This window comes from Hesperophylax consimilis, chromosome 18 (assembly GCF_061612785.1).
Source record: "Hesperophylax consimilis isolate HC1 chromosome 18, BYU_Hcon_1.0, whole genome shotgun sequence".
Classification (NCBI taxonomy): domain Eukaryota; kingdom Metazoa; phylum Arthropoda; class Insecta; order Trichoptera; family Limnephilidae; genus Hesperophylax; species Hesperophylax consimilis.
Window position 1 is genome coordinate 26,581,335 of NC_142853.1, and position 12,630 is coordinate 26,593,964.

Sequence of the window (12,630 nt, forward strand, 5' to 3'; positions counted from 1 at the left end):
TTATTATATATTGATTAATTGTACCCGTGTTTATGAATAAAAGGAGGGTAATTGTGCGATGACATTAGCAGTCGGTTTAATTAAAAGGTGTTAATTTTACTCCAACTGGTGGTAATTCTTTACCTACAACTGTTACTGTATCTAATAAAGTTTAAAGCTAGATTATATATACACCTTCATCAGGAGAGTAAAAATCTATATATATATATATTTTTTTCTTTTAAAGAATGACAAACATTCCCGGATTACGAATAACCCAACAATGTTTGAAAATCTCCTACTACCACCACAGAAAGCCGAAAATGTTGCTTGTGTTGTGATGGAGGACTTAGCCAGCCGAGGAATCAAACACGCGACGCTCGGGTGAGACCCAAGCGCTATGCCCACTCAACCACTGACCGGTCTACAAAAGGTAGATTATTACAATATAGCGCCCCTGAGGTGATATCTCACAAAAGCGGCGCTATGCAAATTGTCCAATAAATAAATAAATATAATGTTTACATTTTATTGTGTATACACCGAAGTCAAAAATTAAATATATATATTGCAATTGGGAAAGAAGAAGTGGAAGGAGGGGGGAGGGGTAAGAGTAGGCTGGGTTTATAATAATAAGGAATTACAATATCGTTAGACGGGAAAGACCAGTTGAGTGGGAAAATATTTAAAAGAGAGTTTATAAAAAAATTCTTGTTAATTATATCTGCTTTTATATTAATATGTTTCCTCATTTAAAAATTTAAAAATTATTTATAGTGAAGTATTTTAAGACCTGAAAAAAACAAATAGCATATAACCATAAAACAATATATTCATAAGACAAATAGCATTTAATAACGGTTATTCTAATAAATTGATAGTTGAAATACTAAATAAAAAAATTAAACACATTCTCTTCAAACGGTCTTTCTAAAGATAGAAATAAACAATGGCGTAGAATTCTGTTTGTGGATAACGATACTTCTAAAATTATATATATATAAACAATCCTGGTACCATTAAACTGGCGTTTTACACTAATAACAATGAAGAAATATATTCTTAATAATAAAGATAGCAAAATTCAAACAAAAAAATCAGGAGTATAAAAACTCAATTGAGATGATTGTAATTTCTTTTACAAAGGTAGAACCAATAGAAACTTTGAAGTCAGAACTAAAGAATATCGCAGGGCTATAAATGGAAATAGTGAATCTGAGTTTGAAAATAATCTTTTGAATAATGATCACATTTTCGATAAAAATTCAGGTCTTAAAATACTTCACTCAGGATATAAAGCATCGTAAATAAATAATTTTGAAATTTTAGAAATTAGAAAACATGCCAATATAAAATCAGATATAATTAATAAGAAAAAAAATATAAATAATAATGATAAATGCCATTACAAAGTGATATGCTTCCAGAAGAAATCTTTTTATAAAACGCTTGTTAATGGTAAGTAGTCAAGTATTGTGAGCTGCATATTTAAATATTCGCGCCAGGCATTTGGTTCGTTTTTAAACCGCCAGAGGTGCGCTCTGTCGGCCATCTTGAAGAAACGCGTGAATTTTTATAAACGTCAAACATAATCACGTAACTGTAGAGAATTTTCATTGTAATGTAATTAATCCAATGGATTATGAACTTTCTAAAACATATTTTCTTCGATATTATCCAAAAATTATATGAGCAGAAACGATGCTTTTGAAGAAATCTCGTATTATTATGAGGCGATCCTATTTTAGTATGGAATCGTGTCTTAATATTCAAGTTACCCGAAACAGACAATTTTAATTTGACCAATCAGAGGGCCTACATCGTCCAGACGCTGGGACAATAATACTATCAGATAATAGGAGGAAAAAAAACATTTTATATTTATTCGTTTCATTCGGTATCAAAAAATTAGTATATTTCAGCATGTAAGTTATTGTTGTTTTTTTTAATACATCTAAATGAATTTTAATTTTGTTTTCTTGAATAAATGAATGATTTAAATGGAATCCTAGAAGTGAAAATTAACCCACTTCCTAATAACCTATTAAGCTGAAAATCGGCAAATAGACTCGTAGTCGATGACAATGCATTTTACTAGCATTTGTGTCACTCATGCATTCATACGCAAGCACATATGGGTTTTTTATGAAATTGGATGATATTAAATAAAATTTACATCAGAAAATACGAAATAAATGGAATGGAGGAAGGTTCAATTCTCGGTCAAACCATATTTATATATTTCAGTAAAGAAACTATGTTTATTACGGGTTGATTTTTATGTATTTATAAATATGTTTGTTCTACGCGAAAACCGTAAATGCCATGATATATTAATGTCGATATATTTAATAAAATTTACCCGCTTCATATGGTACCTCTCGGATAAGATTTTTTAAAGAAGTTTTTAACACAAGCTACCTCTATTATATTTCATGAAAGTTTATTTACTTATTTGTATTGCGAGAGCATAAATTTAATATATTTTCTTTAACGTTTCTACCAATAGGTTTTTTCACGAGATTCTAATAAGAACAAAGTAGATAATCCTCAAACTGGAGCAAATCATTTTAAGTAATATTATAAATACTGAACGATACAATCAGTTTCATTGAAATGGAAGAGATCTGACCACGCTATAATATGTGTTATCAAACAGAGAGTAATGTCGCAATAACGAATGACAATCTAGCTAAACAGAACCAGGCGATACTGATATATCTTTCCACTCCAAAAACCATCCGTGTATAATTCCAAATGCCGGCATCACCTAAAGTGGTGACGCAACAATGTATAAATCAGGTAAAAGCTCCAATTCCGAGACCGTAAAGTTGCGGTCCTCCAGTCCTCACCCCGATGCGATGGTTGGGATCGTTAAAATTCACTCCGGTAACGAATTAACAGCCCATACACACCCCCTAGCATCCCCTTACCTTTCCTGCCATTCCACCCAACACAACCAACCAACCCACTTGGCTCCCGTGGCCCAATTTGGGTTACATATAAATTCAAGCCTGGTTTTACAAATACAAATTTAAGTTTTTTGGCACACTGTGCAAAGAATAACAATGTTGCCATAAAACTCAAATTAAATATCTGGATTAAATTGTAAAATGCGCATTCATAGTAATAATAATAATTTGCTTAGTGCATTACGATGAACTCCATGGTTGAGGGGTTAGCATTCTCTCGAATAGCAATCCGAAGGTGGCGGGTTGAAATCCCGGCGTTCTCAAGAAAGTTTTATTTTATGAATTGTGTTATTTTACAATTTATTCATTTTAAATAATATAAGGTATGCTTACAGCACGTTCCCGGGTGGAATATACTTTGTGTCCCTTGTGCAAGAACACCAGTGAGATTTGACACGTTGCGTGTTTGGTGACCAGATACTTAGGTACTTCCCAACCTTCCTCTCACCATCTCCTTTCCCTCCCCACTACCATTAGCCTCACAACATACATTGAAGATGCCATAGTCTCACTGGCTCTAGACGGTTGGGAGCAGTTCAGTTAAAAAAGCACCGTTTTTGTGAAAAATTGACCTCGAGGGTGCTCCACAACAAAGGTTTTCTAAGCTCCATCTGATTTTATTATTGGCAAACAATACAGTAAACATGCTTTTATCCAGTGGCGGTTTTCTCTAAAGTGCGTTTGTGCGGCGAACCCCCATTAAAAAGATGAGAAAATAAAACAAACTTGTTTTATAATAATATAAGCACATTATAGATAGCACGCTATTAAAATTTCGCCTTCAAAACCCGCGCCACCGAAAAATACGATACATATTCCAAATTTTGTGCGAGTTGAAATCCGCGCCAAACTCTTCATACAAAAGAATTTTAGCCGGTACAGATCCCTATGACGGTGACATATACAAAATTTGGTCTTTCTTTGCAAAAGTAAGACAAATTGTGTGCGCCGAACACGCGTTATGTTATCACGTGACCTCCGAACATTGACGAATGTAACCGAAGAAACCCGAGAACTTCGCGGTCGACGCTTGACCTTTAGGGAAGCAAGTGTTATTTTTTATGTTATATTATGGTATTTAACTTTGTAGTCATTTTTGTACATATTTTTGTTTTCTTGTTTCTGCATTTCTCCAACCGTTTGCTTATGGCATTTGCAAATCTACTACCTATTGAAGTAGACTTAGTAAATTTATTTCGTGCCACCTTTATTTGTTTTTTTTTATGTTTTAAATATCTATTATATGTATATTCTACGAAATTATTCTTCTCGAAAAAACAATAATAATTAGCAACATACATTGAGTGCTATAAAAACATTAAACAATTTAATTCCTATAAAACTTTTCTCATTATCTAATATTTGTGTCTAGTGAAGTGATTTAAAAACAATAATATGTAGGTACCCCTCCCACTAACTTTATTTAAGTTGTGTGACTGCTGCCGTATTCGACTATTTGACGAAGGACAACGGTAAGTAAATTTTAATTAGATATGTTTATCTTCTCTTGAATTTCTGAACCCCCTGTTAAAAAGACCACGAACCGCCACTGCTTTTATCTGACAGGTCACCTATAATACACATTTATTAGAAAGTTTAAGTTTGGAGAAGACACGACAATTTTTTTTTATTTTTATTTTATTTCATTTAAACGCCCATAGGGCTTTTACATATAATAATGTACATCTTTATTTTTTTAGTTATACATTTTATATAAAAAAAATACATATAGATTACATATAAAAATGTCAGATTTAGCAAAATATAGGTTACATAAAATATAAGAGTTTAAAAAATTAGGTATGATAGAGTGCAAATAAGTGCGACAAAAAATATAAAATTTGCCAAAATCCTCCAAATCAACGATAATGTTTATAAGAAGGTATAAAATTAGTTGATAACAATAGTTTACAAAGTATGTAAAAATAGTTCGCACATACTCCGTTTAAAGTTGGCCAAGTTCAAATTATTGTCAAATACATTTATATTATTTAAGTATTTGTTACCAAGACTGTGTAAACGTTGTATTGGAGAGTGAAAACTATAGTTGGAATGAGATGTATGTATGTAAAATGTTGATATTTGCCTAGTTGTTCGTGTAGGTATGTGTAGATTTATTAAATGCAGGAGTTCACAACAATCGAATTTAGAGTTCAATAATTTTAATAAAAAGGTTAGGTCGTTTATTTTTCTTCTGTTTTCTAATGTCGGAATATTTAAATGATTCAATAATGACTGGTAATTTATGTGTTCTAAAGGGATGTTAAGTTTAAAATTGACGAAGCGTAGAAATTTTCTTTGAATTCTTTCAACATTATGAATATGTACATTGTAGAAGGGTGACCAAACTATGGAGTTATGTTCTATCAGGCTTCTAACAAGGGATATGTACAATAGTTTTATGATTTGTAAAGATTTAAAGTTTTTAATTGTTCTTAATATAAAACCTAATGTTTTCATACCCTTATTCACAGTTTGTTGAATGTGGGCCGTAAAGTCTAGTTTCTCATCCATTATTATGCCAAGATCTCGCATTTCCTTTACTCTTTCTAAATTTGTTTTATTTATTGAATAGCCAAAAAATTGTGATGTTTTTTTTCTGGAAAAGGTCAAAATTTTGCATTTTTCTACATTTAAATATAAATTGTTTTGTGAACACCACTTATTTAGCATGTCTATATTAGATTGAAGAACTTGACAGTCGTTTAATGAGGTTATTTCTTTATATAATTTAATATCGTCGGCGAATAGCAGTACATTGACATTTTCAAAGCAGTTGACTATGTCATTTATAAAAACAATAAATAAAATTGGGCCAAGATGACTACCTTGCGGTACGCCACTAGTGGCCAAAAATGGTTTAGATAAAAAAGATTTTATTTTAACAAGTAAAGTTCTACCAGATATGTAGCTACTTAACCAGCTTAACATATTTGCTCTGATTCCTATAGCATGAAGTTTTTGGATCAGTACTTTGTGAGACACTTTATCAAAGGCTTTCGAAAAATCAGTATATATACAGTCAACTTGTTTATTTTTAGAAAAAGACTCCAATATATAGTTTTGAAACAGTAGTAAATTTGTTGTAGTTGATCTACCTCTAATGAAGCCATGTTGTTTGTCATTTATTAGTTTTGTTAGTGTAGGATATATTTCTTCCAAAACTAAAGATTCAAAGATTTTGGGTAATACAGATTGTATGCATATTGGTCGATAGTTTGAAATGTCAGTCTCGTCACCTTTTTTAAATATTGGAATAATATAGCTGGATTTCCAGTAGACGGGAAAATATCCAGAGGATAGTAGGTGGTTAAATAAAATGGTTAGTGGTTTAGACAATACGGAGGAGCACTGTTTTAGGAAAATTGGCGGGATGGTGTCCGGGCCTGCAGACTTGTTTATGTCTAAGGAATTTAATTTTTTTTTGCAAGATTCTTCGGTGATGTAGCAGTCTGTTAAATGTGTGGTTTTTTTGAATGTGTATGAAGGAATATTTTCTTCTAGTGTTTCATCATCATAAACATTTTTAAAGAAGTCAGAAAAAAGATTTACAATGTCTTGCGTATTGTTGGCGTATTTGTCGTCCATGTGCATTTCTGGAGGATAGTCTGTACTGTCGTTGTTTATTTTTTTAATAAATTTCCAGAGATTGTTCGAGTTTAAGGCTGTGTTCTCGATAGAATTTATATATGTTTTATAACAGATTTTAGAGAGATCTTTGCATTTTTTCCTACTTTCACTGAAATTTGTATAGTCGATTTTCTTCAGAGTTTTTTTGAATTTTTTATGAAGTATTTTTTTTTGTTGTAGTGAGGCTATTAGTTCTGATGAGAAGTAAGTTGGATATGTATGTTTTTTAGGAGTAAATAGTGGTACATATGATTTGATAGTGGTGGAGAATATTGAATATAGATTTTCTAAGGAATCGTCAGTATTAACATCAGACAAAAAAGACCAGTCAACATGCGAAAGATGAGAATTTATAGATTCAAAATCTGCTTTTTTGTAGTTGAGAGTTTTTTCAACGGGTTTCGGCTCGACGCCACATATATTTAACTTAATATAAAGAGGGGGGTGATGGTTATCAACAGGTAACAGAGGATCATTACATTTCTCAATGAACAATTTAGGATAATTTGATATTGCTAGATCTAGTAAGCGATCATTTATGTTGTATATAAAGTTATGTTGTAAAAGATTTAAAAAATTTGTCATATCTAAAATCTCACGTGCACGATCATTTTGACTTTCATTAACAATGAAACCACTATCACTTGTTTTCCATTTTAGGTTAGGGAGGTTGTAATCCCCGAGAATAATAATTTTAGAGTTAGGATATTTGTAGAGTAGATTTTCAACGTCTTCGCTGTGGCTTCGATAGTTTCCGGCATCAGATAGTGGCGGTGTGTATAAAGTTGCAATTATTATCTTTTCTACAGTGGTATCAATTTGTACAAATAGTTGTTCGAGTGTATTATTTTTTGTTTTGAGTTTTCTTGACATCAATTTCTTCTTTATTGCAATTAGTACTCCGCCTCCCCTTGTTTTGGAACTGGATTTAGAGTTTCTATCGCAGCGAAAAATTTTGTAGTTGTTGAGTCCGAGTTCTGTTGATTTTATTTCCGAGTCGAGCCAAGTTTCTGTCAGCACATATACGTCGTAATGGTGTAGCGATATTGTAGAACGTAGTTCATTTAATTTGGTGCGTAGTCCCCGCGCGTTCTGGTAGTATATCTTGAGTTTGCATCGTTTTTTGGCGGTGTTTGCACTATTTTAGGGTTTCCGTTTACATATTTTATAGTAATATCATTTTCGCCATTTGTCTTTCGTTTTCCCAGTTCTTCTCTTAGATTTTTTAGATGTTTTTGTTGAAAAATTGTAGCATCGGGGTATATCCTTGTGTTGTTTTTTAAAAGATGACGTTTACTTAGTAATGTTCTGGATGTTGTGGAGTTATTGAATTCTATTTTAAGGGACCTTGGTTTTTCAACACTTGGTTTTCCAATGCGGTAAACACGTAGCATATCACGGTTTGCGGTATCATCGAGAGCAGAGATTAAAACCGTTACCTTGTTTTTGTCATCTATTAATTTGTTGGCCGCAGTCGTTTCAGTGCTTTCGGGTATATTACAAAGAATGATGTTTTTAGCTCTTTCGCTACGCTCATTAATTTCAGAAATTACCTCGCAAATGTCGAGGTTGTTTTGTGGGGCTGGGATATTTATTCCGATTTCCTTATAAGCCCGTAATTCACCCTCTAGACTAGCAGTTTTATTAGACACCGTTTGCGCCAATCTACCAATAGCTATTAAGAAATGACTTGTAATTGGGGTTAGTTTTGTTATTTGGTCTTTCGTGAACTTATTTGCTGGATCCGTTAAACAGGTATTAAATGCAGCCACAGCATTTTCTACATTTGTTATAAATGATTCGACATCCATTATGGTAAAAATTGGATTGCAAGTAGAAAAAAGGTTATTATTTTTATTTAATTATTTAACTGCAATGGTTTCACTCCCCTGAAAAGTTGGTTTACTCCGAGTACCTATGTAATATGTCTATGAGTACTTATGTAGTTACAATACACTGCGAGACAGTAAGTTTGACAAGGCAGGTAGCAATAATAATCTTCCGGATATTTGCACTGAGTCACTTTTAATTATTATTTTGTTTTCACTTTTGACACTTTAAAATCACTCTTTTTAAAGATGTAAGACCAGTTACACTTTTGGGCAATTGAAGCCACGTTTTAATATACTTTTCGCTGCTTTTGAGTATATAAATTCACTGGTTTTCTATTAATTTGTATAGAGCGAATATTTGATGTGCTCACCGTGTGTTGTTGTTGTGTTTTAATTTGCAAGCGAAGGACCTTTATATTAAGAACGCTGGACATTTCATCATTTTACTTTTGCTATTCCAGGTGCTACCTTATTAGTATTTAATTTATTAGAAGATAATTTTCAAAAGTGGAGTTGTTATTTATTTAAAAAAAAAAATTTTTCGGAATAACTTTATTGAGTAAAACCTCAAATTGTAATATTTAATTATTGAAGACAATATTAGCGATTTCTAAACAAAAATCTGAAACAGAAAAATAAGAAAAGGATACGGTCACATCTAGGACACGAACCCAGGTTGTTGTTTTTCTGTTTCAGATTTTCGTTTAGAAATCGCTAATATTGTCTTCAATAATTATATATTTTTATTGTTTACTGTATTTTTTTAATCACTTTGTACAGCTAGAAATTCTACTTTAATTTAAATGCGAAATTATCAATAACAATTTTCACATTTACGCTAATTTTTAAAACCCCTTTTTGCGAAACGACCTTAGAACATATCTTTTAAATAAGAGTGACTTACTTATTATCAGTTATTATTAACTAGGTATTAGTTTCTCATCTCTGAAAATGCACAAATTGAAAAACATAAGATTAGATCGAATGTGTTTTTATACAAATACTAGAACAAATCAAGGATAATCTGAATTCTTGATGAATCAGTTCCAATTTTTAAAATGGAAATTCATAATTTTCTGCTAAACATATTAAATATTTATGTAGGTACTTCATCAATTTACCGTCAACATGGTCATTTCCAATTAAGAAAATGTAACATATTGAAAGCAAATTTGAGTTTTAAAGTTTATTGCACTAGAGTTCCAAACAGATACATGATCGATATTATTATAAATAATAAATAAATAAATTCTTAATTCCGGGATGTGGGGAGGTTAGTGCAATCCCACATATCCCATAGAGGATTTATTCTAATGATTATTTTTTCTTATGATTTATCTATTTATCTATTCGAAATAATAATAGATAAATTTATCTATTTATCTATTAATATGTTACAAAATAATAACAATACTATTTATAATATTTTATTTCCAATGAATTAAAAAAACTAATTTCGGGAACATTAATTAATATTATTAAAAAAATAAACTTATTTTTACATTAAAAACGAATTTAAAAGTGTACATATATTTTCAAACAGATTAGGCAGACTTAACACACTTAAATGGAAAATATTTCATAAAAGAAATAAACAATATAATGATTTTGTTGGTAAATTAAATTTAATTTAATTTCACGGCAATGTCTACCCGTAACAAAACGGCCTCTTCTTCTGATTCTAGCTACGCTACTTTATCATGTTTCAATATTCCTCCCCTGGATTGTAATTTGGGTAAATTTAGTAAAAAGGTATCTCAAATTCAAGCACATTTGGGCGAGTTGATTTTTATTAAATTTTAAATTCTTCCGAGTCAGTTTGGTAAATTTTGTATCTTGAATTTAAATAAAACAATTGGGCGAGTCAATGTCAATGGAATTCATATTCAAGAAAAACTATACAAGATTTTAACACTTTTACAGTACTTATTTTTCAGATAATGAAAAGTAAACATCCAGTGATCACAATGGTAGTTTTGAATGTCAAGTTTCATGGAATTCTAAAAAAATAGCTTACCCATAATAACATCTCATAAAGTCGTTAGTAAGTTAGAGTTTTCTTATTTTTTTGGTACAACAATTCGCAAACTTGAGAAAAGAAATATATTTTCAAAAAAACTTATTTTTTGTCAGAAATCTGAAATGTTATTGTCATTCTAATTAGAAATACGAATAATCTAATGTATATATTTTTTCACGTGCATAGACTCTAAAACATTATTACGTCATCCATGTTCACGTGATGATTTGGTTTAACCAGAAAAAAACCAGTTACAAATAAAATCAAAGGACGGGTTGTTTTAAAGAATTTGAATAATTTATCAAATTTCAAGATTGATTTTCAAGTTCTGTGAACATTCTATTCAGGTTCTGTTATTATTTCAGTTTTACGTAATAACTGGCCAATAATTACAAAATAACAAAACTTGAATAAAACCTTTACAGAACTTGAACACCAGCTTTGAGCTTTGATTTTTTTTAAATTTTTTTTTATAGTAATACCTCACAAGAGTCCCAACTGCTCCCGTCTGGAGCCAGTGAGACTATGGCATCCCCAATTGGGGGATGTTGTGAGGCTGAAGGTAAGTGGGGAAGGGAAAGAGGAAGGTGGGGAAGTACCTGGCTATTCAGATCTAGTCACTAAACACGGCTAAAGCCATTTGGAGCAACGTTTCAATTCTGAATGGTGGTCTTACACCAGGGCGATACTGGTAGTATCTTCCACTCTGGAACGTGCCGCAAATATACTATATATTATTTTAATTAATCAATTGTGAAAAAACACAAATTAATCAAATAAAATTTATTTGCGCACGCCGGGTTCGAACCCGCGACCTTCGGAATGGTAGTCCAATGCGTTACCACTGGACTATGCCGGCCGTCAAGTTGGCCGTCAAGCCGTTTGATGAATTGTTCAAATTCTGTGAAACAAACCATCCTAATACTGCTATATTCTTTCATTTACCTAGTGATAGAAAAATATTAAAAATTCCAATTGATCTTTTTTCACTTGAATAATTAAATATTTAAAAAAAATAACGAAGAATGTGATGCTGCTTTAAATTGAGTTTTCCATTTAATTAAGGGACAGAATTGTTGAAAAGTTATGTCCAGTATAAATCTGAATCTAATAAAATATTTACACTCCTGGCCTTCTTTGAGGAGGTTCATTCCCTTCCAAAATCTACGTACACATAAGTAATGAGGTTGCGATGATGAGAAAATGATTTATTCATTACTTAAGACGCCATAAAAAACATAATTACTAGGGAACACTTCAATTTAATTTTCTTTTAGAATTCAAAATTTGAACTATACCCAGCGAAGCAAAATTATTAAAACGGTGCCTCTCAAAGTGCCGAAAACCAATGTATTTCCACTGTTTTTTATTGTCGAATAAATTACCAAGCTTTTCGGTATATTCTTTTGTTTATGTATTAACGCTCGTTTAAAGACTTTAACATTAATTTACATATTTCTCACAATACACTCAGAAACAAACAAACAGTGCAGTAGATTAGCAGGTATGCTTGACATCCAATGTAAATTTTCTCAATAATATAATTCTCACTGTCTTGAAACTATATACTGAAAAGGACATGGAAAATCAGATATATAGCAATTTAGGGGTATTTGACATTGAATGAATAATTTTAAACAAACACTTTATGGACGGATTGTTTCACAGAATTTGAACAAATTCATCAAATTTCAAAGCTAATTTTCAAGTTTTTTGAAGGTTCTATTCATAAAAAACTATAATAATCTCCCTTCCGAATTGCGCTATATTACGAACCAACAAGAACAAATAAATAAAATCAAACTTTTTTTCCAAAAAAACTTAAATTAAAAAAAAATATATATATATATATTATATATTTTACATATAACATAATATTATAACATTGAATCAATGTAAGAATCGTGGCTCCCTTATCAGGCACAAGAGCTCCTCTTTTCTGATAAGGTATACATGACCAATTATGAACCTTAATATTATATTTTGCAAAATATTTATGTATTAATGTAACCCATATGATCTATATTAAAATAATAAAAAATAAAAACTATATCATTATAGATCAGCTGCTTCACAATACTGAAATATGACTAGAACTTGGATAAAACTTGGATAGAACTTTCACAGATCTTTAAAATAAACTTTTAAATTTGATGAATTATTAAAAATCTTTGACTTGTCCTAAGTCACATATAAT

At 31.0% G+C, this 12,630-nt stretch overlaps 1 protein-coding gene across 1 annotated transcript in view; it reads left to right on the forward strand.

The window, feature by feature from the left end:
* Nucleotides 1-12,630, forward strand: part of rsh (Rap GTPase activating protein radish) — a 558,630-nt gene that overhangs the window by 61,196 nt on the left and 484,804 nt on the right. The gene's annotated exons all lie outside the window — the stretch shown is intronic.